This window comes from Pogonomyrmex barbatus, unplaced genomic scaffold, assembly GCF_055798465.1.
Source record: "Pogonomyrmex barbatus isolate J1 unplaced genomic scaffold, ASM5579846v1 scaffold21, whole genome shotgun sequence".
Taxonomy (NCBI): Eukaryota; Metazoa; Arthropoda; class Insecta; order Hymenoptera; family Formicidae; genus Pogonomyrmex; species Pogonomyrmex barbatus.
The window spans coordinates 501719-527756 of record NW_028297118.1 but is presented as its reverse complement, the minus strand read 5'-3'; the positions used below and the strand labels follow the sequence as shown (position 1 = coordinate 527756).

At 38.8% G+C, this 26038-nt stretch overlaps 1 long non-coding RNA gene and 2 pseudogenes across 1 annotated transcript in view; 1 reads left to right on the top strand and 2 right to left on the bottom strand.

Moving 5' to 3' along the window:
• The window catches only part of LOC148936460 (uncharacterized), a 275063-nt gene that overhangs the window by 170180 nt on the left and 78845 nt on the right, over window positions 1-26038 (top strand). The window lies entirely within an intron of this gene.
• Window positions 7255-7965, bottom strand: LOC148936465 (uncharacterized; annotated as a pseudogene).
• LOC148936464 (uncharacterized) lies at window positions 16106-17838 on the bottom strand (annotated as a pseudogene).

Below are 26038 nucleotides of genomic sequence, written 5' to 3'. Positions count from 1 at the left end.
TTGAACGCTTTTTCCAACATGTCGCTGACGGGACATGCTGAACGGGAAGAGCAGCGTTCTCGCGGCAAATTACTTTCCAATCATAGATTTGAGCGACGTTGACTACGAGCTTGGTCTAACAATTTTTGAGACTTATCACACAATACCGAATGTAAACGCTTCGAACAATACATTTTATTTTGGCAAAGACGACACAGAAAACGACGATTACGAGGGGTCGTACGAATTTCAGGCCGTAAATGAATTTTTGAGACGTAAGATTTTACGAAAACGATCGCGACGCGACACGCCCGATGGTAATGCTGGTGACACCGCGCGCGGCGATGACGAGATTGAGGAATACCCGATAGTGCAAATACAACACGATGAAGTGTTAAAGATTAAATGCGCCTACAGAATAAACTTTAACAACCCCAATAACATTAGATCGCTACTGGATTTCTCGAAGCGTATATTGCAACCGCAAAGGTGGCATGAATCGGACGTGTCGATTAACATAATGAACGTAAACATTATCCGTGTAGAGTGCAACGTGACCGCGGGCGCGTACAGCAACGACAAAAGTATGCACACGATACACGAATTTTTGCCGAGTGTGTCGCCAGGATATAAGATAAGGAAAGGCCGATGTATTTACTTGCCAGTCATTGTACGGAGCATTGTACGAGCTAACAATACGCATTGTTGACCAGAACAGACGATTGCTTGATTTCAGAGAAGAAGAGATCACCATCAGATTGCACGTACGACAACAATAACCTGAGCGTGACATTTGAGATGCTCGTGTTGAATGAATCGAAGCATACGCAGAGAGAGATAACGCATCTTTTACAAAGAAAACATCAAGCGACAATACTCACTCATCCGGCTGCATCAAGAAGTGGAAAAAACTCAACGCGTTAAACGTTAAATTTTTACAAGCTTTAGGATTCGCGATGCGCATCATCAAGATTGAGACTCATGCGTACAAGCCGTTCGCCAATTCAACGTTCGGTTATAGCGATGAGATAAGAATACAACAACAGAATCTGTACACACTGCCATACGAAAGCTTTCTATATGTCGAGGGAAAACTAACGAAGAACAAAGTTGTCGACGGATCTGATGTAGTATTTTGATGTAGTATTCTGATGTAGTATTGAGAAATAATGTCGCGTATATATTCGATGAAATTCGATACGAGCTCGATGGCGTAGAGATTGATCGTAACAGAAATGTAGGCATAACTAGCACACTCAAACACTACGTAACGACGTCATCCGACAGAAGCGTGAAGACAGATTCTGAGGAATGCCGGCTGAGATACGCGTACTAACGCGAATGGATATTTTAACTTTTGCATACCTCTCTATGCACTGTTGGGATTTTGCAATTACAGACGCGTGGTAATCAAGTTGATCTTGATACGATCGCGTAATGACAACAATTGCCTGATGGGAAATTCGGCGTTGGATCTCGTGGTCGACTTATTCAAGATACAATGGCAAATGCCACACGTATTATTGCGAGATAAAAAACTATCGATGTTGCGCACTTTGGAAAGCGGACGATATTTGAACATGGCTTTTCGCTCATGGGATCTGTACGAGTTTTCGCTGTTACAGCGTACAACCAAGCATTCGTGGGCCATCAAGACCGCTACTCAGCTCGAAAAGCCGCAATACGTCATCTTCGCTTTGCAGGTCGAAAAAATGTCATGACTGAGGACACAAGCCGACAACTGCAACTTGACCGACGTGGAAATATTTATCTGAACTCAGAATGTTATCCGTACGATATGAATCTGGATTTCGACAGGTGGTGCGTGTTGTACGAAACGTACGCGTGAAACCCTTTCTGCAAGGGTTACTACGGACATAAGTATCTCGAGCCGAGTCTCATCGTCACATCTTTTTTACATAACAGTCCATTCGTAATCATCGATTGTTCTCGACAAAACGAATCGTCAAGAGCGTAACCGTGAATGTGAGATATGGAATTTGAGATTAAGGAGAACGTACCGATAAATACCACTGTCTCATTATACACGATCGCGTGGTTCAGTATTCTGACCAATGTTGTACGCAAGATCCTAAGAGCATCGCTGGCATATGAGTGAGAGATAACAAAATGTACGATATATCGAAATCAATCGCAGTCTCAAAAAATTATTCGTCATGGTCGTGTTAACGTTCGTAGACCTGCAAGGTTTCCTCGTTGGAGGACAATTTGTCGTAAAGGAGTTTGCTGCTCTCGGACCGTTCTCTCTCATTATATTTTCGCAAGCCCTATACCATTGCATTTCCTCGCAAGTGCCGACAAGTCTCGCGTACGTTGAATGATACGTCATCACCATAGACTGCGATGAGACGATGAATGGTTCTATACAGCAAAGAGTTTGATTACAAATGCTGTGCACGGAACGATGATGACAACGACGATGCTGTCGTATATGTCAAGGGACTCGAAAAATGACAATGGTTATGGAACTTGTTTCTGGATAAGCGAGAGCGCGTCTACGTCAAGATTCTGGATGTGGATTACGAAGACGTAGATTCTCTGAACAATCTGGACGCTGATAATACTATGCAATGCGGATATCACTATACTAATTGCGCTTTACAAAATGTATTCATATTGTTTAATTGATGGTCAGATAATCATGAATAAAATAAATAAATCTGCTATACGAAATATGTTTTTTTATTTCTTTTCTTTACGTTGACGATTACTTCTAACATTCCAACGATTCAATACATTTTTTGTCCGATGTAACGTTCAATCGGCTAGTCAAACTCGTCGCTCGCGATTATAACAAGGGATTATAACAGGGAGAAATGAAGAAAAACAACATCTAAGACGAATCTTATATTGATCGACTGAAATATAAGCGAAACGTCTAGCACCTCAGATTACATCCTACAAATTTTCATAGTTAGGCCGACTAGATGATCAGTAGACATTCAGTCTTGCAAAGGTGAAGACTCAGAGAAAAGATTGCAAAGAAGACTCAGAATTATATTAGAATAATATAACGAAATTATAAATTTTCAAGAACTAATCAGGTCAATCAAGAAATAATCAGGTAAATTTCAAAATTTTAATGTGAAAATAGAATAATAAATAGAAATGGAATATTAAGTTAAAAAATTAAAAATTATTTTTCTAAGAATGAAATTTCCGGTGGAAAAACAACCTCAATTGTATAGAGTTATTTAGAAGAAAGTTATTTTTGTCGAAGTGAGAGAGTGGTATACATTACGTAAAGTTATCGAAGACAATAGGGAACTAAAACAATATTTTGAGTACCATAAATTTTTATTAATACTAAGACCGGTGGAACAATGTATGATATGTATAGAAGAGTTCATAAATAATGAAGAAGCATTTTATTGGTTGGATGAAAATTGACGTACTGAACTATGAAATAATTAGGAGATATTTGTAGAAATGTGATATAGTTTAGCTTAAACAATTTTATATTAAATATTTTATAAAGTATTATATATATATATATATATATATATATATATATATATATTCTTCTAAAAAATTTGATGAATAAAAAAAGTTTCACACTTAAATGAAAAATATATTCAATTTGTTTAAAAATAAACATATATAATATACACAATATATATCTTTTATTCCTTTTCTTCCGCCATAAAAATAATTAGTAAAAAAAAATAAAATATCATAAGATTCGTAATAAGAAAGAGCCGCAACGGGAGAAATAATAGGTATGCAAGAGAGAGATAGTAGATATACAATAGAGACAGCGAAACGAAAAGAGAAGATGAGAACATGGCGGGCGGGGCGGGATGGCGGCGGCGGCGGCGGCGGGCCCGCCCCGCCAGAAGGGTATCTGGCCAGAAGGTTTGGTTTTATAATTCTTAAAGAATGCAAGGTAGGGCTCCCAAGTTGCAAAGTAATTGGGAAGGACCTTATGAAGTGGTTAGGAAAATGAATGACGTAGTTTATTGCATTTATAAAACAAAAAAACGTAAAAGTAAAGTGGTACATTTAGATAGATTAGCTCCATTTGAGGAAAGGAAAAATTTGTAGAGAAAAGAATCGAAGCTGAGTCTATAAATGTGTAAAAAGGAGATATATGGATATTTCATTTTTGGAGAAATAATTAATTTAAAAGAGAGTTCTTTTGGTAGATACAATTTATGTTTTCGTTTCCTGTTTGAGGTTTGTTGGCATCGCTTTAAGAGGAAGATCTTTTGCTTACTGCCCGAATATCAGGCTAAGGAAATCTTTTTTTTTTTAAGAAGTCTGCCTCGGCCTCGGTTTTTTTGAATCATGGTTTTTCCAAGGGATTTAAGGCGAATGCCGAGGCAGGGACTTGAAGTATCCAATAGGACGAAAGAGTCCACGGAAGCTTCTCCCCCCTTGTCCGAAGATTCAAGAGAGAAGTGCGCACAAGTACAAGACACAAGTACAAGATGAAGAAATATCAAGAAAGAAGACAAAAGAGGGAAGATGACCCCATAGCAGTGCGGAACTTCCGGGAGGGGTGAAGTTAGAACTGGTTCGGCTCGGTAACCTGCAGCAACAGCTCGGAGTAGAGCAGAAAGCTGATAGATTCCCTGAGAATTTTACCATGGAAGAAGAAGCCGATTTTTCTGCGAGGGAGTTCTCTAGAATTGTCGAAACAATTTCGAAGAGGAGAAGGAGGGTAATGTTACGAACGATGCTATCCTTATATCGAGTTTGAACCGTGTCGCGGTAAATTTTTATTTAATTGTGAAAGCTCTTGTTATTGCTCTCGTGCTTCAATGCATAATAAAGTTTGTGTTTCTTTCCTAAACTGTCTCTTCCTTCCCTGGCGTGAGTGTAACGTGAGTAACTCGCCGCGAGCGCGACAATATATATATATTTAGAAAATTATTTTAAATTATTAAAATTGTTTTTAATAGTTGCATAACAGTCATTTGAACAGAAAGTGTAATTATTTTTCCCTTTTATCATTCAGAAAAATCATTCAGAACATATCGAAATATATATTAAAGATATCGAAGAATAATTAATTTAGTGTTATACCTATAAGTTAAAACATTATATTATATATATATATATATATTTTCCTTTTTTTTTTACTTATTATCTTTATTATTATTATTATTATTATTATTATTAATACTACTACTACTACCGCCGCTGCCGCTGCTGCTGCTGTTGCTGCTGTTGTTGTTGTTGTTGTTGTTGTTGTTGTTGTTGTTGTTGTTGTTGTTCTTGTTGTTATTATTGTCGTTGTTGTTATTCCTACTATTATATTGATTATTTAATAATTATGTTATTATTACGATGCACACGTTCTTTTCTTTCCATAAGGTAAGTTTATTTAAAACTCACAAAAAATTGAAGGATTTATTTTAAGTGGTTATGCGTCCAATACAAAAACGCCAGAGATTAGCCATCAAGTGGTCAGATGTTCGAATATTACCTTCTTAGCACATTTGGATACACTCTGAGCTTGCAAGAAAACATATATATATATATATATATACATACACATATATATATATATATACATATGTACAGGGTGTTACATCAACATATTAGACAGTACGTCGGATTGCGTGACAGATTTTGCAGGAGCAAGCGCGATTCAATAGGTAATGACAGCATATACATGTACTATCATAACTTATCGAGCGAATGGATCGCCTTTATATCAATAAAATTTGTATCGTTCCAATTATGATGGACTTGAACAATAACTGCTGATTATTATAAGAGAAGCCAAAATGACAATTGAAGATGAAAAATTGAATTTTAAGTTAATATGATATGATTTAAGTTAACATGATTGAATTTTAAGTTAATGTGATGAAAAGAATAAACATGACGACAAACTTTCTTCATCTTTTTACTTTTCGTGTTATATGTTAGATAGAATTTTCAGATTCAGAAGAAGTGAAAGAAATAGAATATGTTTATTGTAACTCGATATTGTATTCCACTTTTGAATCAGTTCTTGAAAGAAATCGAATCGATCTGAAATACAGCATAGAATATTTAATATTTTCAAAGTTTTTAATGTTTTTAATGTTTTTTTATGTTTTTAAAAAAATCAATAAATAGTTTTCATATATTCAAATATAAAAGAAATTTTTGACTTGAATATTTTATTATACTCTCAATAATTTTATCTTATTTTTCTTTTTATTGAAACTTATAACGCAATATACGAAAAGTAAATTGATGAAAAAAATTTGTCATGTTTATTTTTTTCATCACGTTAACTTTAAATTTAATCATGTTAACTTAAATCATCATATATCACTTACAATTCAATTGTTCATCTTTAATTGTCATCTTGATTCTTCTTATAATAATCACAGCAATTATTATCCAAATCACAATTGGAACAATGCAAATTTTATTGATATAGAGGCGGGCGATCTACTCGGTAAGTTATGATGGTACATGTATATAATGTCATTATCTATTGAATCGCACCTGGCCCTGCAAAATCTGTCACGCAACCCGATATATTACCTAATATGTTGATGCAACACTCTGTACATATATATAATATATATGTATATATATATATATATATATATATATATATATATATATATAATATATATATATATAAATATATAATATAATATATATTATATATATATATATATTTATATAAGTAGCAATATAAGGCCGGTTCTAACTCGGAAGCCCCGAGGGGGGGTAGAGGGGCAGAGGGGTTCCGCGACGCGAAGCACTCCATAAGTGGTTGGATGCGGGGTCCGCGGGGCAAGGGAGGGGAGAAGTGCGTCACTAGGCGCGGGGTCCGCGGGGCGAGGAGATGGAATATGACGCGGGATCCGCGAAGCGAGGGGTACTCGGCATGACGTTACACGGTGCGGGGTCTGCCGCCGCCCGTCGCCACCGCCGCCACCATGTCTGTCTCTTACCATTTTTTCTTCTCTCTTTCTTCCTCTTCTTTCTTCCTTCCTCTTTTCTTAAGTTCTCTTTCTTTTCACCAAGGTATCTCGTTTTGTCTTGATATTTTTTAATAAAATTTAATAAAAATTTTAATTTTTTTAATTAATTATTTTATTTAAAATCAATTATTTATTTAAAATTAATTATTTTTTCAAAGGAGATTTTTTTAAATATTACTTAGTAATTTAAATTTATTATTATGAGTGATATTATTATTCGCGACAAGATGCACGCGACTCGTTATCGCAGTGCAACCTGAAATCGCTGAAAAGAAGAATGGAGAATAAATCGAGTAATATTTATCATAATATACAATTATTGGTCATGTAATGCATAGTGTACAATATTATCTATTGCATACGTTAATAATTCACAATCTATAATTGAAGTTTTGTCAAAAATGTTGCTCTCGCGCAATATTTTTATTGCAATATATATACGTTTATCTGTGATACAATTCCGCCGTAAAAAGTTTATAAATTGTTTAAATTTTTCGCTGACACCATATATTCTCATAGAGTCAGTAATATACATGTTCGACGCAATGTTCAAGTTCAAATAAAAAGAATACGGTTGATGGCTTCATGTACAAGCATGTATCGCGCAATGTAAACTTTACAATATTTGTATTTCGTATTTGAACAAGTTCTATAATTAGATCATGAATCGACAATGAAGGAGCAATTGATTGCACAAGCTGCTCGATATCCACACGTTTCTCGATGAGGGTTTTCCACATTACATAAGGCAATAATATTTGATTGCCTCGATTATCACCAATACGTAATTCCACATAGGATACAGGTCCCATTGATTCCAATATCCAAATATTTATAAGCTGTGGATGTTAAGGCAAATCTTTTTCCCAATATACGAGATGTGACAAGGTTCCGAAGATAATAAATTATGAAAAGATATACTGTAAGGAGAAGAATACATATAAGTAAGCTATTAATATATTAAAATATATAAAATGTATAAGAAAGATTTGTGGTAATGAAATTTACTGTTTTTTGTACGCCTCATTCTGTTGAATCGAAGTGTAATAATTCACAGAGCTTCCCTTGTACATTTTTTCAAGAGCTGTTTCTTTTTACAAAGGTGACTGTTCGTCTTTCACAAAGCGATTAATGCAATAATGATTGTTAAAGTTCTTTTTAATTTGTATACCCCTCTATTCTTTTTTCGACAGTCTATTACGCGAGATGTGAAATATAACTCTCATTAAAATTGCAATTTTGCATTTTTGCATAAGCACCGACGAATGGCAGCTGCGATGAGATTACAGAATAAATCTACTTTAGGCACGTTTTCGTACATCATTCGATATATGATGTAACTGTAGACACTGCAACATTTCCAGTAATATTAGCGCCAATATATGGCTGCTGCGATGAATTTCGCGTAAATATCTTTATCATGTCACAATGAGATCATCTCACGTATTAAAATTGCAAATTTGCAAAGCCACATAGGTCAATGGTACAAAATATATATTTTTTAAGAATTGATGTTTTTCGCAATGAGATCGGACACATATTAAAATTACAAACTTGCAATTTCACGTAGGTTAATGGTATAAAAAAATATGATATTAAGAACAATGGGATACGTCACAACGTGTCCTGCGATGAGATCATTGTGTTAAAAACGCAATTGTTGCATTTTTACATAAGTCAAGAATAAAATCTTTATATATCATTTGATACACTTTGAAATTAAATGCCACATGCGAAAATATTCTAAAGGAGATACAACCATCATGGTAAGATATAATGAAAAGACTGTGACACGTTCTGTCATTAGTCGAATTGTAAGTTGAGAGTTGTACATCAAAGAAGATAATTAATATGGAGCAAACCTAATGTGTTCTTTTGGAACAATTTATCCGATTGAATTCGAGAGAAAAGTACTTCGCGTGGGAGTAACGATGCGACAAGTATATCGAATCGCTAGAAGAGCGATTTTACGAATTAAACGCCCGCGATTATCAATTAGTATTAGACAATCATTGGTCGCACGGAGCGCGACTCGAAAGTTTGAAAGATTCGGTACATCAACGATTTGTGACCGGGGGCTCGAGCCATGCTTGATGCAATCTCTCCTGTCGCGCTCCAGAAGGATTATTTGTATATTTGTCAATGGCGTTGGAGGGTGTCGCCACTGCAGTCTGACCTGCATCCATCGACAGAATAGGACCATCATCTCTCTGGAGTACCGGTCGTGGGGATTTGACAAAATACATGTATATATGTATATTGTAATATACGTATTAGGTGTACAAAAAAGTTCTGAGCTTTTTTTGTAAAATTCAATCTTTATTCAAAAACAAACAAAAAAATATTAATCAACGAAATATTCCCCGTTTGCATCAACGACCTTTTGCCATCTTTCGAGTAGCTTGCGAATTCTTTGACGATAGAAGAAGCTCACCGGCTTCGAAGCGATAAAGTCATCAACGCATTTTCGTATCTCTTCAAATCTCACGAAATGTGTATCAGCCAAATGATGCTGCAGCGACCGGAATAGGTAGTAATCGGAAGGCGCCATGACTGGGCTATACGCCGCGTGCGGGAGAAGTTCCCAGCCTAACGCAAAGATATGGTCCTGAGGCGCTTTCGCAACATGTGGTCGAGCATTGCCATGAGGCAAGATCACTTTACGTCCTTGGCCAGTAAATGACCTCTTTTCTTCTAATGCATCAGTCAAATTGGTCAATTGTTGTTGGTAGCGGTCTGCCGTGATTGTTTTACCCGGTTGTAACAACTCGTAATACAACACACCTTTTCAATCCCACCAAATATAGAGCAAAATCTTCTTGGCGTGGATATTGGGCTTTGGCGTCGATGTCGAAGGTTGACCAGAGTCAACCCATAATTTTCTACGTTTAGGATTATCATAAAGAATCCACTTTTTATCGCCTGTAATGATTTTGTGCAGAAAATCTTTTTTCCGGAACTTTGAAAGCAAAGTGAGTGCAGTGTCACGCCAACGATTTTTGTTGTCTTTGGACAATTCATGCGGAACCCATCTGACTTCCTTCTGAACCTTTCCCATCGTATGTAAACATACGGAAATGGTTTGCTGCGTAACGCCAAGCTGTTCTGCAAGCTCCTTTTCAGTTTGCGCAGAGTTTATATTCAGCAGTGCTTGCAATTCGTCCGTTTCAATCTTTTGAGGGCGTCCAGCACGCGGTTCATCTTTAAGACTGAAATCTCCTTGGCGAAATTTTTGATACCATCTTTTACATGTAGTATAACTTATAGCGTTCTCTCCATATGCAGCACAAATCATTGCAGTGGCTTCAGCAGCATTTTTCTTCAGATGAAACGCGAAGTGGATGGAAAATCGAATATGCTCTTTTGTTATTGCCATCGTGAACACTACTGATTTTTGAGGTTATGTGCATCAAACGCCGAACCGTATGACACTTTAGAAGGCCAAATGTCAACGCTTTAAAATCGCAAAAGGACGGGAAGATATATAAAATTTAAATTGTTATTTCGGTTGTATGAAATCTAAAGCTCAGAACTTTTTTGTACGCCTAATATATATGTGTATCATTGTATTGTTGACGTGTTATTTTAGAATAATATGTTTAGACACGTTATTTGCGATAAATATCATCACATGCCTCGGTAGTCGAAGGGATAAGATGCCTGCCCGGTAAACAGGAGATCCAGATTCGATTCCTGGCTGAGGTGATATTTTTTCGCAAAATAATTGCGAGTTTTCACGACTGGTTCGTGCTCGGGCCCCGCCGTGACGCACACTCTCCCTTCTTATTTGAGACTGCTGGATATAGCGCAGGCCTCAGATAGCGCAAGATTAATACGGCGTTTGAAGCCGTGTTTTGACTGGTGCGGTCATTAATACGAAGCACATCGAACTTCGCCAATTTCTCGAGGATGCAATGGACATTGTGTTTGAGCGTATGCAAAATCATGCAGAAACATAACAATATCAAGGTGAATACAGTATATAACGATGAATTTGTTGTGAATGATAAACGTGCAAATAAAAGTGTCAACACGAGAAATTGTGAACTCTTTCGTTCGTCCAATTTACACGAGTAGTACGAGTTGCGCGTTATTGAGCCTACTTTGACATCCCTGGAAAAATTTCAGGAACGCGATAGCGGGTGAGCATTATCGCGTATACTCAATTTGACTGTTAATATAAACAAACAATCCTCTGCATGCAGGATGTTACATTCAGTTACTGCGGGAAATTATGATGAAGAGAGCGGTGATCAACGTACAGTCTACGAACAATGCGTGTTTTGCATGGTCAGTGGTCGCGGCTCTGCATCCAATTGAAAGAAACAGAGGAGAATCCTCGTATCCACATTATACGTCGGTACTCAATTTTCAAAATTGAGCTTCCGATGACCAAAAAGTTTGAATTTCTCAACAACATATCCATAAATGTATACTGCATCGAAAAGAAGAAAGAACTTTCGATCCTTTCGATACATCTTATCAATACGAAGAAGGAAAAGCCTGTCAATCTGCTATACGTGCAGGATCCGCGGGATGATAACGCGAGACATTTCGTATGGATCAAGAATCTGTCCCGCCTCATAAGCTCGCAACTCAACAAAAAAGAACACAGGAAATTTTTTTGTGACCGGTAAGTATACATATTTTAATAAGTTGAGAAATATTTTATACTCTGTAATGGCGGGGCCGTTACTTGTAACAAATATATATATAAATAGATATATGCTTGGCTTATTATCCTGCGCTACCTGTCCTGCACGCACACTGCTCGCGCTGTCGCACTCGCTTGCCTGTACGCCGCACGCGCCGTCTCGCTCACGCTATCTCTCACGGTGCCCCACGCGATACCGACTCCCCACCGCCGGATCGACGGCGCACAATGGGGAACGCCGGCCGGGTATATAAGCCCGGCCGGCCGAGACATGGGATCAGATCCCATCCTGCGATCCGACTCCTGACATCGACCTGACCAGTATCTACTACTTCTTGGAGCCAAGGTTTCGCTTGATTCTGCCGGGTTTCACCGGTTTTCTGTCGGGTTTCGCCGACTCCTGTCACCACTCCTCGGGCTAAGGTTTCGCTTAGCTCTGTCGGGTTTCGCCGACTCCTGTCACCACTCCGCGGGCTGAGGTTTCGCTCAGCTCCATCGAGTTTCGCCGGTTTCCGTTGCGAAGACAAAGCTCGACGTAACACTCAGCCCTGCCAACAATACCTAACCGTCCCACCTGACATTAGCTTGTAAGTGTATGCGATAGAGATTAAGTCCGCTAGTTATAAGCCGGTAATTCTACGATCCTTAGCTGTAACCGCGCCGTAGCAACTAAGCCGTTGTCGATCGCACGCCGCACCTGTCTAGCGCTTTGCGTCAACCGCTTTGCGTCTCCGCTTTGCATCTCGCCTCCTGCTGCCCACTACCCGGCGGCATCTCCCGGCCCTGCATTCTGTATCTATCTTTTTATCAATAAACGATCTTTTCGCTGCAATCTGTGTTCGCGTACGCTTGAGTCTCCCCTCCTCTCGAATCCGGACACCGACGAGCCGATCGAGCCATCCGAGCGTCGAGCGAGGCGACCGTGTTACAAATCGTTTTAAAAAAAAGGATTAAAATAATTATGTTTCTTGCAGATGTTTACACTATTTTAGCATGAGTGAAAAATTGGAGGCTCATCTCATGGACTGTACAGAGATGAACGACTGTGTCATCACATTACCGAATGAGGACAACAAGTGGCTCAGTTTCAACAATTATAACAGGAAAGAACAAGTTTGTCGTGTATGTGGACTTGGAATGAATTCTGAAGAAGACGGAAAATGGATATTCGAAAACATCAAGCTACGCGTATCAGCACGGGTATTTAGCATAGGATATTATGTACGCTCATACGATAATTCACTATCCACATATCGGTTTCGTCGCGATAAGGATTGTGTCGTGTGGTTTGACAAGGAACTCAGAAGTTTAGCGCAACGCGTAAAGACTATTTTGTCCGATTAATGTCCCTATGGCAGATTTTACGCGAGAAGATTGGGAAAAATTTAATGCTACGTACTGTCACGTACTGTGCGAAAAACCATTCGCTCCAGATGACACGCGGGTACGCGATCATTGCCATCTAACCGGTCGATTTAGAGGTCCCGCGCATTCAAATTGTAATTTAAATTACAAAGACTCGCATTGCATTCCCGTAGTTTTTCACAATTTATCCAGCTATGACACGCATTTTATCATTACGGAAATAACTACGGCATATGAAGGATGAATAGAATTACTTCCGATAACAAAAGAAAAATACGTTTCGTTTACAAAAAATGTCAAAGATACGGAAGAAAAAATGAAGATCAGAATCAGAAAAAGTATGTTAAATTACGATTTATTGATTCATTCAAATTTCTCAATACCAGTCTCGACAAACTGGCATCCTTCTTGAGTAAAGATAAGCTACGAATATTGCAATGCGAGTTTCAAAATTTGTCGACACAAGATTTTAACTTACTGACGCATCTTTTCGTACGAGTACATTGACTGCGTCGAAAAGTTAGAGGAGTTATGTTTATCATCACGCGAATCATTTTACAGTTCATTGACAAGTGACACCATGTCCGAGAGCGATTACACGCATGCCGGCAGCGTTTCTCCATCCAATGCTCGGCGAATACAGCGATTTATATCTCAAGACTGACATCTTGTTGTTGGCTGATATTTTTGAAAATTTTCGTGATAGTTGCATCGCAAGTGGACTCGATCCTGCGTACTATTATATCCCACCGGGTTTTACGTGGGACGCAATGTTGAAGCATACTCGCGTCAATTTCGAACTCACTCACATCGACATGGTCATATTCATCGAACGCGATATATGCGGTGGTCTAGTCAATGTTCCAACCGATACGCGCGAGCTAACAACAAGTACACGCAGTCATACGACCCATCGAAACCATTGTCGTACCTTATGTATTTTGACGTTAACAACTTGTATGGTTGAGCAATGTGTCAATCATTGCCTTACGCAAATTTTCGATGGATCATCGACGTGTCCAATTTTAAGGTAAACGCAACATCACATTCGCCTATCGGTTACATTCTCGAGGTAGATTTGGAATACCCAGAACATCTTCACGACGCGCACATTAACTTACTATTTTGTCCAACGCGCGATAAACCACTCGTAAGCGACAGGATTCCTCGCAATCTTGTACGATAAGAAACGTTACGTCATATATTATCGCAACCTACAGCAATGTATTCATCACCGTCTTCGCATTACAAAAATACATCGCGTATTGCAATTTTCGCAATCTTCATGGCTCCGAGAGTATATCGAACTCAATACGAAATTTAGAACACTCGCTAAAAATGATTTCGAGAAAAATTTATATAAATTGATGAACAACGCGGTCATGTTGACCTTAAACTTTTAACAAAATGGAAGGGAAGATATGGCGTGGAGGCAATGATCGCGAAACCAAATTTCCACAATCGAAGCGTTTTTTCAGAGAACTTGATAGTGATCGAATTGCGTAAACTCGAGGTGAAGTTCGACAAACCAATCTATAGGTATGTGCATCCTCGACATATCAAAGACATGTTTGTATGAATTATGATTACATGTCACCATTGTATGGCGAGAAATGTAAAGTAATGTACACGGATACCGACAGTTTAATTTATCACATCGTGCGACGACGTATATACGATATCATGAAACGTGATATTAAAAGATTCGACACGAGTGATTACGTGGTTGATAATGTATACGGTATTTCACTTGCTAATAAAAAGATACTAGATTTGATGAAGGACGAAAACAATGGTGCAATTATGACTGAATTTGTAGGGCTTAGAGCAAAAATGTACGCCTTGCGTGTTGATGGAACAAATGATATGAAAAAAGTCAAAGGCGTCAAGAGTAACGTAGTAATAAAATCGATAACATTTGATTTACGCACAGTGTTTGCGAGACGAGACTGAAATGACACGACAGCAGTCTTGTATAAGATTAAAATTGCATAAAGTATATATACGATATCCGAAAACAAAAAAATTGCTCTAAGTCCGTACGTGATAAGCGATACATTATACCGACACATTGTCATGGGGACATTATAAAATACCATTATAATATATATCTTGTAAATAAAAAACTCATTTGTTTTGTATAATATATATTGTAAATAAAAATTCATTTACTTCTATAAATACTTCTATAAATTGTAATACATATATAAAGAACTTGTATTAAACTTATTTTACAACACGTTATTTTTGTATATCTATGAATTGTGCGAATTATCAAATCCCAATCATTTAACATAAACCTCGTTTCTCCTTTTGCCTAATACTTTTTCAACGAGATACACGTCGGGGTTTACAACGCGATGCAATTCGTATTCGTAGAATCCTCCAGCGATTGATTTTCCACATGAATCTTGCAATAGATATGTCACGGGATTAATTTTCTGAACTTTGATGATCTTAAATACCTTCGTGATCCAATTTGGCGTATAACCTTTTTCAAATATTGTATAATCTTGAATTTACTCACATGTACCGAATCGTCTACTTTGAATCGTGCGGGTACAGCAATTTTTATTTGATTATACACTGTGGTCAAGAGTTTGTCTGCGATTGCGGGGGTAACATCGATGAATCGCATACCGATAGTTCGATGCTTTCGCGTATTATACGCCGAGACGAGACGTGATAACAAGTCGAGCCATCTATATAATCATTGCCATTATGAGTAAATATCTTCCACATGTCATTTTTCAACGTGTGATTGAACCGTTCGACGATTGATGCTTTCATTACAGAATATGTCGAATAGTGATTAATATCGTGCCTCTTTATGACTTTTTGTACATTTGCATTATAAAATTCCTTTCCTCTATCTGCAAATTTTTCGGACATCTTCCATCGTCTCGAATTATCTTTCCGATCGCTCTTGCAACTTCGTCTCCATTCTTGGTCTTGAGCGATACGGCCCATGCGTGCTTGCTCAGCACATCGATAATAGTGAGGATATAGTGGTAACCTTTGTTGAATCGCGTATAAGATCACATTTCGACTACATCTGCCTGCCATAGGTCATCGTACCCGCGTACTATGACACGTGGAAAATTTCTTCCCGCCGGAGCGTGCAGTTCCTCCACTAGCCGCTGCTTTTCAGAATTTTTCTTCTTCTCGAACATCACGCAAATAACACAAAATTTGGTGTATATTCTTATCTACGTACTCTCGGTGCGATGAGTAATCATCATTTGTCGAAGCTCGTTTAAAATAATCTGCACGTCCTTTTGGAACGCAATCAATTTTTTCTCGATTTTGTTCTGTCGATCCTTCAAAATTTGTACACTATGTTCCACGTACCGTTTGTTTACAACGTCGCCATCATCTACCGGTAACGCTACACGTCGAATTTTGCGTGATTTTGCATCAAAGTCGGCTGCGACCACGCAAAGAGCGTTATCGTGCACGTAATTTCTGACTAATCCACTCCATTGGTAGTATGGTTCCGCTCCGCTTCTTCCAAGTGATGTCCCAAACTTGTTGATTGGCATTTCGACACTTGTTAAATGACTCATTTCCTTGACACGCGGTTCAATTTATAATGAGATCAGCTTCAACAAGTTCCTCGATAATTGACTGTATCTCGTTGTCGTGAGCGTTGTGTCCAGCTTGGCGCGAAGCCTCGAGTAATCGGAGACGATCTACAAGTTCATTTGAATCATCCCAATGCACGTAATCGATGGCATTATCGTTTAATGTCATGACACGTGGTATACTTCTTCCGACTTTTTGGGGTAGAAGGGGTGCGATTACATACTTGTATTTGTATCTTTTATTACCCATAACTGGATTAAGCATATTATGATTACGTCTATGTGCGTTTGTCAGTAGCAAAATATCTTTGTATTTCTGTTTATTTTCTTCAGTGTACAATTCATCGTCAGGTACTTTTTTAAAAATTAACTCGTAAAGACCTTCCGTTCTCAAATATCTTATTCCGTTTATAAATATATTGTCATCTTTGCTTCGAAACGCTTATCACCAAGCATCAATCCATCGTTGGTGAAATAAACATCATAAACGTTATCTATATCCTTGTTTCCGATTAAAACAGCTCTCATGTACTTTTGTCCTAGTGGACCGAAATGATTTTGCAATGTTTCTAGACCTTCCGAGGTTTGTAACTGACGTCGAACAGACATCACCAGTGACTCGTTAGTAGTTTCGAAAACATCTTCGACAGGTAAAATATTGTTTGAAGGCTGTTCATATGATGTTGCATGTGTGACATTAATCGGAACAGAGGTCATCACTGATACGTCCGATAAAGCATTTGATCGTTTTCATGGAGTAGAAGTTATCAGTGAATCATCTAAATTTTGCGATCGTTTTCGTTTTGTCTCCCTTGTCACGTTAGGCTTCGGAATAGAGGTCATCACTGATACGTCCAATAAAGCGTTTGATCGTTTTCGTGGAGTAGAAGTTATCAGTAAATTATCTAAATTTTGCGACCGTTTTCGTTTTGTCTCCCTTGTCACGTTAGACTCTATCTTATACTTAGGTTCTTCACCGTCGGTATTTTCAACAATTTGAATCAAAGGTTCGACAATCGGTTTGAACTGTCTTTCCAAAGCAATATCCTCTTCTATCTTACCCGTTTTTAAGGCGCGATATTTCTTGCGAATTGAATCGCTCGTTTTCGCAATCTGCTTTACTATTTTCTCGCGATTTCTAATCTCCTCGTTATTATCCATGTTCGTAAACGTTGTCTAGTCGACGTATCATTAATAACTAACAACATTATAGTATCGCAAAATCGTTAAATTCTTTTCTGTATCGTCCATTAGCAAGCGTGCTGTCTTTGTTTATCACTACGAAACCATATTTTTGTTGCCAACAATTGCGACACAATTCACAGAAATCCTCGTAGGATATGTCAATGTTTACGTGATCGTTGTATACATGTTTTAGATTGGTATCATCTTATTTAAATAGAATCAACAGATTTGCGTTGTCGCGTATAAGATGCTTGGATATTTTTGCATACGTCTGACAGAGATAGAAGCAATCGACGTCAGCGTGACAGCCCATTGCAAAGTACTCTCTTACTGTACCTTGCTTGTCGCACGCCACGTCATCAAAGATAAAGATGGAATTCGGAAGCGCTTCGCTCGGTGGAATGACGTCGCTATTATTGGAAAATGTAAAATAACCAATTTCTTCTATCGATGTTAATAAATTTTCCAAGTATCAATATTTCTGCAGCGATTTAGAATATATGTACACGTTTTCAAAGCTCACACCGTGTGGACTCTCCAGCAAACTTATCAACACGTTTGTTTTGCCACAATTTGACGGTCCACATATGATACCACGTATAGAAATAGGAAGCATGTTTCCATGTTTGCGTGTTTTCCTTTCAAATTGTACTTTGTCGTCTAAATTAATCACTCTGATCGTCTGTGATTGTACGCACGAATTGCATTTTGTCTCCCTACAACGACAATAACTGAAAACGGTGTAGAAAAAGCGGATCTATTTATAGAGGAGTACGGAGCGAAACCGCTCAATAATCAAAATGTTTCTTATCGTGTCAGATAGCTGTGATATTTACAATATAACATCCGAAAAGTTACAATATATACCGAAAGTTGTTTTACTATGAGAATTTCAAAACTGCATAGATCTCTTGTGGGACAAGCTGCCCGAGCATATAAAGACGGATTTGGAGGTTCGAACCTATCGTCGCTGCGTCGAACATTATAACCAACCGTGGCAACGCACACATATCGACGGTCCGACACCGTTGATAAAGAATTGTGACGAATGTCAGCGAAAGGCAGAGGTCTGTTAAATCGAGCGAAAAATGTGCTTCCTTTCGAATTGCATATCCTCGGATATCAATTTTGCGGTTCTGGAACACATTTAGGAAAGCGGTTGGCTAGAGGCGATCGAGAAATTAATATATTGGATGCTGCGTGCCGCGAACACGATATAGCTTACTCACAAAGCAACGATCTCGCTAAACGACACGTAGCCGACAATATACTCGCCGCAAAAGCGTGAAAACGCATCACTGCGAGAGATTCGACTCTGGGTGAAAGAGCTGCCGCCGCAGCTGTCTGGGCGGCCATGAAGGCCAAGACAAAAATCGGCATGGGTTTGAAAATGAAGAAGAAGCCGATGAAGAAAGCAATGAATAAAAGAATACTTCCAGTAGCGAAACGCAGTGGTATCCTACTTATCCTGCCATTGTTGGGAGTTCTCGGTTCATTAGTTGGTGGAGCGGCGGGAGTCGCCAAGGCAGTGAACGATAACAAAACTGCGCAACGTCAACTAGAAGAATTGAAACATCATAATCGTGCTATGAAAGGTCATGGACTTTATCTCGCTCCATACAAGCGTGGACGAGGTGCCTCTTCAAGAAAAAAAAAACGTCAAACAGACATTAAAAATTTCTAAAGATATAACTACCAATGTACAACTACAACAATTGGCAACGCGTATGCGCATTCCGTATTTTAGAGATGTTTTTATGCGTACTACCTTACCTACAGGAATACATTGAAGAGTGGTATCTTGAATTTGGATAATGCTGAGGGATCAGGTATTCATTGGGTAGGATTGGGTAGGATTGGATATGCAAAGAGAAGAGATCGAGCTATTTATTATATTTTGATAGTTTTGGCAATCTTCGACCACCGAAAGAATTGGTACGATATTTAGAAAAGACATACATCGAGTATAATCGCACAGCATATCAACGGTATAATCAAAGCAATTGTGGATAATTATGCCTGCAGTTTCTGAGAGGAGTTGATAATCAATTTAAGAACCGACATTGCGTTATATATAAAATCAGTATTCGATCAAATGTCACTAACGTTTACGTTGACTGGTAAGAATAGTCTGCTCTCGGTAAGCTACTTTCTAGCCATAGATTTGAGCGATGGTGATTACGAACTTGGTCTGGCAGATTTTGAAATGTACTACGCGATACCGAATGTAACATTGTTTAATAACAAATTTTACTTTGACAAAGACGACAAAAAGATTGTCATTCCCGAAGGACCGTACGAACTGCATGACATAAATAGATATTTAAAACGTGTAATATTACAACAATATCCTCAACGATGTTGTGAAAAAGAAGATGCGAAAGAGAAGATGAAGGGAACGAGTATTCACTGATTATTCGAACTAATAGCAATACGACAAAGAGCGAGATTAAGTGCGCTTATTGAATAAATTTCGTTAAATCTGACAACATTGGATCGCTGCTTGGATTTTCGTCGAATTGCATACTGGAGCCGCAACAATGGCACGAATCGCAGATGTATCGATAAATATTGTCAGCGTAAATATTATTGCATAGAAAAAATTATTTTCATGCATTAAATATTATGCATTAAATATTATGCATAGAATGCAATATGACCGCTGGTGCGTACAGCAACGACAAGTGTGTACATACGATACATGAGTTTTCACAGAGCGTGCCACCAGGATATAAAATATCGGAAACGCCGACGCAAATCATTTACCTTCCGATCATCGCACGGAACATTACAGATTTAACGATACGCATTGTAGATCAAGACGGCCGATTGTAATTTGAGAGGTTTTTATTTCATTATTTCTTTCTCTTGAAAACAATCCAATTCTCAGAAATTTAACAGTTTTTAAATGAAGTGAGGAATTTTTATTTTTAATTTTCTCTGGATAGGATTATGTCGAATTACATAGTGAGGTTTGGTAACTTCCCTCCTCGCAATCGACGGAGCTGGAAATTGCCAGAGGAGTACAGAAATTTTTCTCTACAATTCCAGAATTAATTTTTGAGGTAGTTTCATATTTTCCACTCTCAAGATTGGATTGTGTCGAATTACGTAGTTTGGTAATTTCCCTCCTCGTAATCGACAGAGGTGAAAATTGCTAAAGAAGTGCGAAAACTTCCCTCTGCAATTTCTAGATTTTCAGAAGAAGTTTAGAAATTCCCCCTCCAGGGATTTCGGGATTGAAATTTTCATTTTTATTACCTCTCTTTATTTTTTAATTTCTCATAAATTTGATTTTTATTTTTATAGGATTTATAAGATTCTTAGTTCTCTCTTGATTTATATTCGTGCGTGCGTGCGTGCGTGCGTGCGTGCGTGCGTGCGTGCGTGCGTCGTAATACGAAAGAACAAAGATTATCTGCACACTCAACAATCCAAAAATGTTCGTGTTTTTCGTTCTATTCTATAATGCATTAAAAATATATAAATAAAAGCATTTATGACAAATAGATTTCATTTGATAACTGTATTACTGATTCGCCCAAGAATAGGCCATAACTGACTTCTTCAACTTTTCGTTATATGTAATCCATCAATTTCAATGTTTATATAAATTTTATCGAGAATTTTCGAATAATACGCATGGCTTCTCAATTCATCTGTAATGCCTCTTAATAAACCATAATGAAAAAATTTTCCCGGTATAACTTTTCGTGTTACAGTCTTTCAAGTAGTGCACAATAAAGTGCGCGCATCCTTCGGTAATTGTTCCATAGATAAATAAATTTTTATTATTATCAGCAAAGCCGATAAAGCCGCATATTCCACTTATTACAAATGAAAATGCCTAATTGCAGTTTTGCAGCCAAATTTTCTTCGTTACCAATATCAAAAATATCTTCCTCATCTATATCATAGTAACATAGTTAACTTCTATCTGATCCATTCTTTCTTGTGAAGAACAACTTACAAATGTCTCTGTAATACTTTCATTTTCAGATTCGTCCGTGACGAATTCGTCTTCGATACTATAACTTTCAACGTTATCAATGTTATGGTGTGTTACATTGATCTCAGATAAAAAAATAACTTTGTCAACATGTGCTACAATTACTAGTCGCCTACGTTTCTGTCTCTCAGACAATTGCAAAAAAGATTTACGCTCATTCATTTTCTTTTACAATGTTGCAATGAAACTGTGGCGGCCACTGATATTCAATCGCGCCATAACACACGGCGTAGCACGGGCCTACCAGGCGCCATAACTTGCGCGACCGCCACTAGGTGGCGCGAACCTTAAATACTTTCTCGTGTCTAACTTTCATCACTCGAACTATATAAGAGCAGCAGTGGGCACCGCTCAACGAGGATTGAACCGAGGTCCACTCTAGCCTAGTCAGGATATACACGACTGACCAAGCCAGCGTTACCGACCGCTCTCAGGTCGCAACTTCTTTCCTCAGGGCGCACACACAATCCACCCGTTTCCGGGCGAGCATCTCTCCCCGGCGGACTCCTCTCCGCAGTCGACAACGCCGCGCAACAATCCGGGCGACCACTCATCGACCGACGTCGCCGCTTCACTCAATTGACGGCGCCGAACTGCGCCGACGACACCGCTACGGTGATCGTCGAACCTCCACTCTAGTCCACTTACAATGACGAATCGTCGCAGCCACAGACGCCGTTTCTATTGGCCGACAAAGCAGAACTCTCACGACCGACAATGCCGCTACGGTCGGCCGTCATCACAGAATCCCCGCGACCAGTGACTCCACTTCAGTCGACTCACGACGACAAATCGTTGTGCCACAAACGCCGTTTCTATCGGCCGATGCAGATAGCGGAAGCAGAGCTCTCACGGCTACTAACGCCGTATCCAATGGAGCGATCATCCACGAGAGAGGACCACCGGGACTTATTGTCGACGCTACCCGTCCGTCAACCGGAAACCGGTCTATGGATTTATCCTTTATTACACGACGATTTCGAGGAAGGAAGGCCGCTCAGTGTCTCAAAAGGAGATACTTAGAGCTGTTTAGCTCGACTTCCTCTTCTGAAGACAACCCGCAAAGGTTGACAATACCATCCGGGATGCCACGCGAGAGAGAGTGTTCTCCGATGCCCGGTAGGTCTTTAGATCGGAACAATAACAAACAAAAGAAGTGACGACTATATAAATCGAGCCACGTAAAAACTAGCCACTCACGTTAGAAGGTTCTTCTTCGAGAACTCGGCCACCCAAACGGATCCGTACGACCTGGTTTCATGGAAACCAACGACTCGATACCGACGAGGCGCACGCCAAAAACGCCGTGAAAGGCTCAAGCGCGCTCTTAGCCGAGAGGATGAGGTCCACTCTACCAGTGTGAGCTTGCTCACGTGGATCGTGCAAATTATTTTCACCGCTATACCAAGTTTGAATAAAGCCAACATGGACTGTGTTTAATCCTACTCACAAGTATCGGTTATTATGCGTGCCCTCTGCACCCTATCCTTTGCGACCTTAGTATTAAGTGCGCTATCACTGCTCTAATTGCTTGCACTATATTGGTTGCTGCACCTTCCGCTTTGCTTCTTCTGAATACAGCACTGACCTATCATACAGCTGTCCGAAGAATCGAAGCCATAGAGATGAGCACCTGCATGAGGGATAGGCCGAGAAAGCATTCACGCATGCATTAAGCAACATTCTTGTTCTCCAATCACGTATACACCATCCTTGCTGCTACGACTCACTCTCATTCTCTCTCTCTCACACACACACACACACACACACACACACACACACACACACACACACACACACACACACACACACACACACGTGCGCGCGCGGCCACAAAACAATATACTGCATATAATGTCTGAATTAAAAGAACGAATAATGAAAAACGATTATTACATGTATACTTCTTATTGAACTATGCAAAGAGCAACTCGTACGTGGAAATCAAACTTTAAATGAATGATTTAAATGAATTTACTGAATAATGATAAGAATAAGAATAGTTATACAAGTTCTCGATCATTATACATATACATTAAGTTTCAGTTAGCTACTTATTTCAATTTTATTCTTTTCAGTGCATCCAAATATATGTTTTAAACAATAAAAATATAAAAAATAAAAAATTGGTAGAAGTGACAGTCAGAAGAATTTTTGAACCCTGATAATGAAGTATTTCTTTGAAATGACAGCGTAAAGAATTAAAATTTAAAAAATTATCCTGTGAAGATTTTTTACAGATTTTTAAATGCTTTTTCATGCAGAAAAAGAAAAATGTCAAATATATATATATAAAATATATATATTGTTACGACCAAGCGATGTTCCGCTCGACGCTATCCGATTTCCAACGTGAAGATTGTTCTTTACCGCGGTTGTCAAGCGGTCGCCAAGGGGTTGTTGTAGCGAGAGAGTCAGTGGTACGGCGCATGAATTTGAGCCGGACGCGGATTATAATTGCGAATAATAATAATTAATTGTGAAAGTTCTTGTTAATGCTCCTGAGCTTTGTGCGTAATAAAATTTGTGTTCTTTTCCCAAACTGTTCTTCCTTTCTTGACGCGAGTGAACCCGCCGCGAGTGTGACATTTTTGGAGGCTCGTCCGAGATCGGAATAAGAAAGAACATGGCGGAGCGTCAAGCGGAGTCGAAAGGAAAGGAAACAGTGACGGAGGTGGGACAGGAAGGAGCGTCGGGGAGACGGGTTGTCTCAGCAAGAAAGAGAGCTTGTGTGCGTACGGAGGAACCGACTCCGAGCTTGGAGATGGTTCTCCGAATGACTATTGAGGAGTTTCGCCTTCTTAGAGAGGAGCGAGCCGAGCGGCGACTGGATGACAGCGTTAAATGCCAGGCCAGTCGTTAATTAATTAATTTCTTTTCGCTTTTATAAGATAAATTTTGTTTTTCTTTTTATTTGATTTTGCGCGCTTTTCAGTTAAAGAAAATTCTTTTATGATGAGTTTTCTTTTGACACGAATTGATTATCGGACGGACGCGCATACGTTTTTCAAGTTTGGCACAGGCTTCGATGTCTCGATTTTAGATAGGAGAAAAATCAAATAATTTAGGGAGTCTTATGATCTTCGAAGTTTCTTTTAAGTGTCTGTTAGAGGGGGAACTCGTTCAGATGTGTGAATTCCGTTTCAGGGAAGCGTTTTAGAGTGGGTCGTGATTTTCATCGGAGCCTGTGAAGAAGTCGATTGTTCTTTCCAAAGAAGGAAAAATATTGAATTGAAAGATGTTCTTATTTTATAAATTACTGTTTCTGTTTCTTTATTTTCTTTAAGTATTTCATGAAGAGGAGTTGCAAAAAAACGTGGAGAGGAAGATCTTCTGCTTACTGCCCGGACATCTGGCTAAAGAGATCTTTTTTCTTTTTAAGAAGTTCGTCTCGCCCTCGGTTTTTTTTAACCATGGTTTTTCCGAGGGACTTAGGGCAAATGCCGAGGCGGGGACTTACTTGTCCGTAAGGACGAAAGGGTTCACGGAAGCTTCCCCCCCTTGTCTGAAGATTCAAGTGTGAAATGCGCAAGACACAAGCGCAAGATAAAGGAACATCATGGAGAAAGAAAGAAGAGGGAAGATGACCTCGCAGCGGCACGGAACTTCCGGGAAGGGTGAAGTTTGAGACTGATTCGGCGTTCGGTAACCCGCAGCAGCAGCTCGGGGTAGAGCAGGAAGCCGACAGATTCCCTAAGAGTTTCATCATGGAAGAAGAAGCCGACTTTTCTACGGAGAAGTTTTCTGGAATTGTCGGGACGACAATTTCGAAGAGGAGGGGGATAGTGTTACGATCGAGCAATGTTCCGCTCGACGCTATCCGATTTCCAACGTGAAGATCGTTCTTTGCCAACGCGATTGTCAAGCGGTCGCTAAGCGATTGCCAAGGGATTGTTGTAGCGAGAGAGTCGGCGGGTGAATTTGAACCGTAATGCGGATTATAATTGAGAATAATAATAATTAATTGTGAAAGTTCTTGTTAATGCTCCTGAGCTTTGTGCTTAAAGTTTGTGTTCTTTTCCCAAATTGTTCTTCCTTTCTTGACGCGAGTGAACCCGCCGCGAGTGTGATAATATAATAAATAAATATATATATATATATATAAATGCTCTGTCTATTAAACTATATATTATTCCAATCTTTTGACTCAATGGATAGTTCGAAAAATAAGATAAATAGCGTCCAGAGAATGTCTCTTTGTGAAACCAATCAATAATAATTGTGTTATCAACCACTTCCAACAAAAGATCCAGAAACTTATGCTACAATTTTTTTCTTGTTCAATAGTAAATTATAATTTATC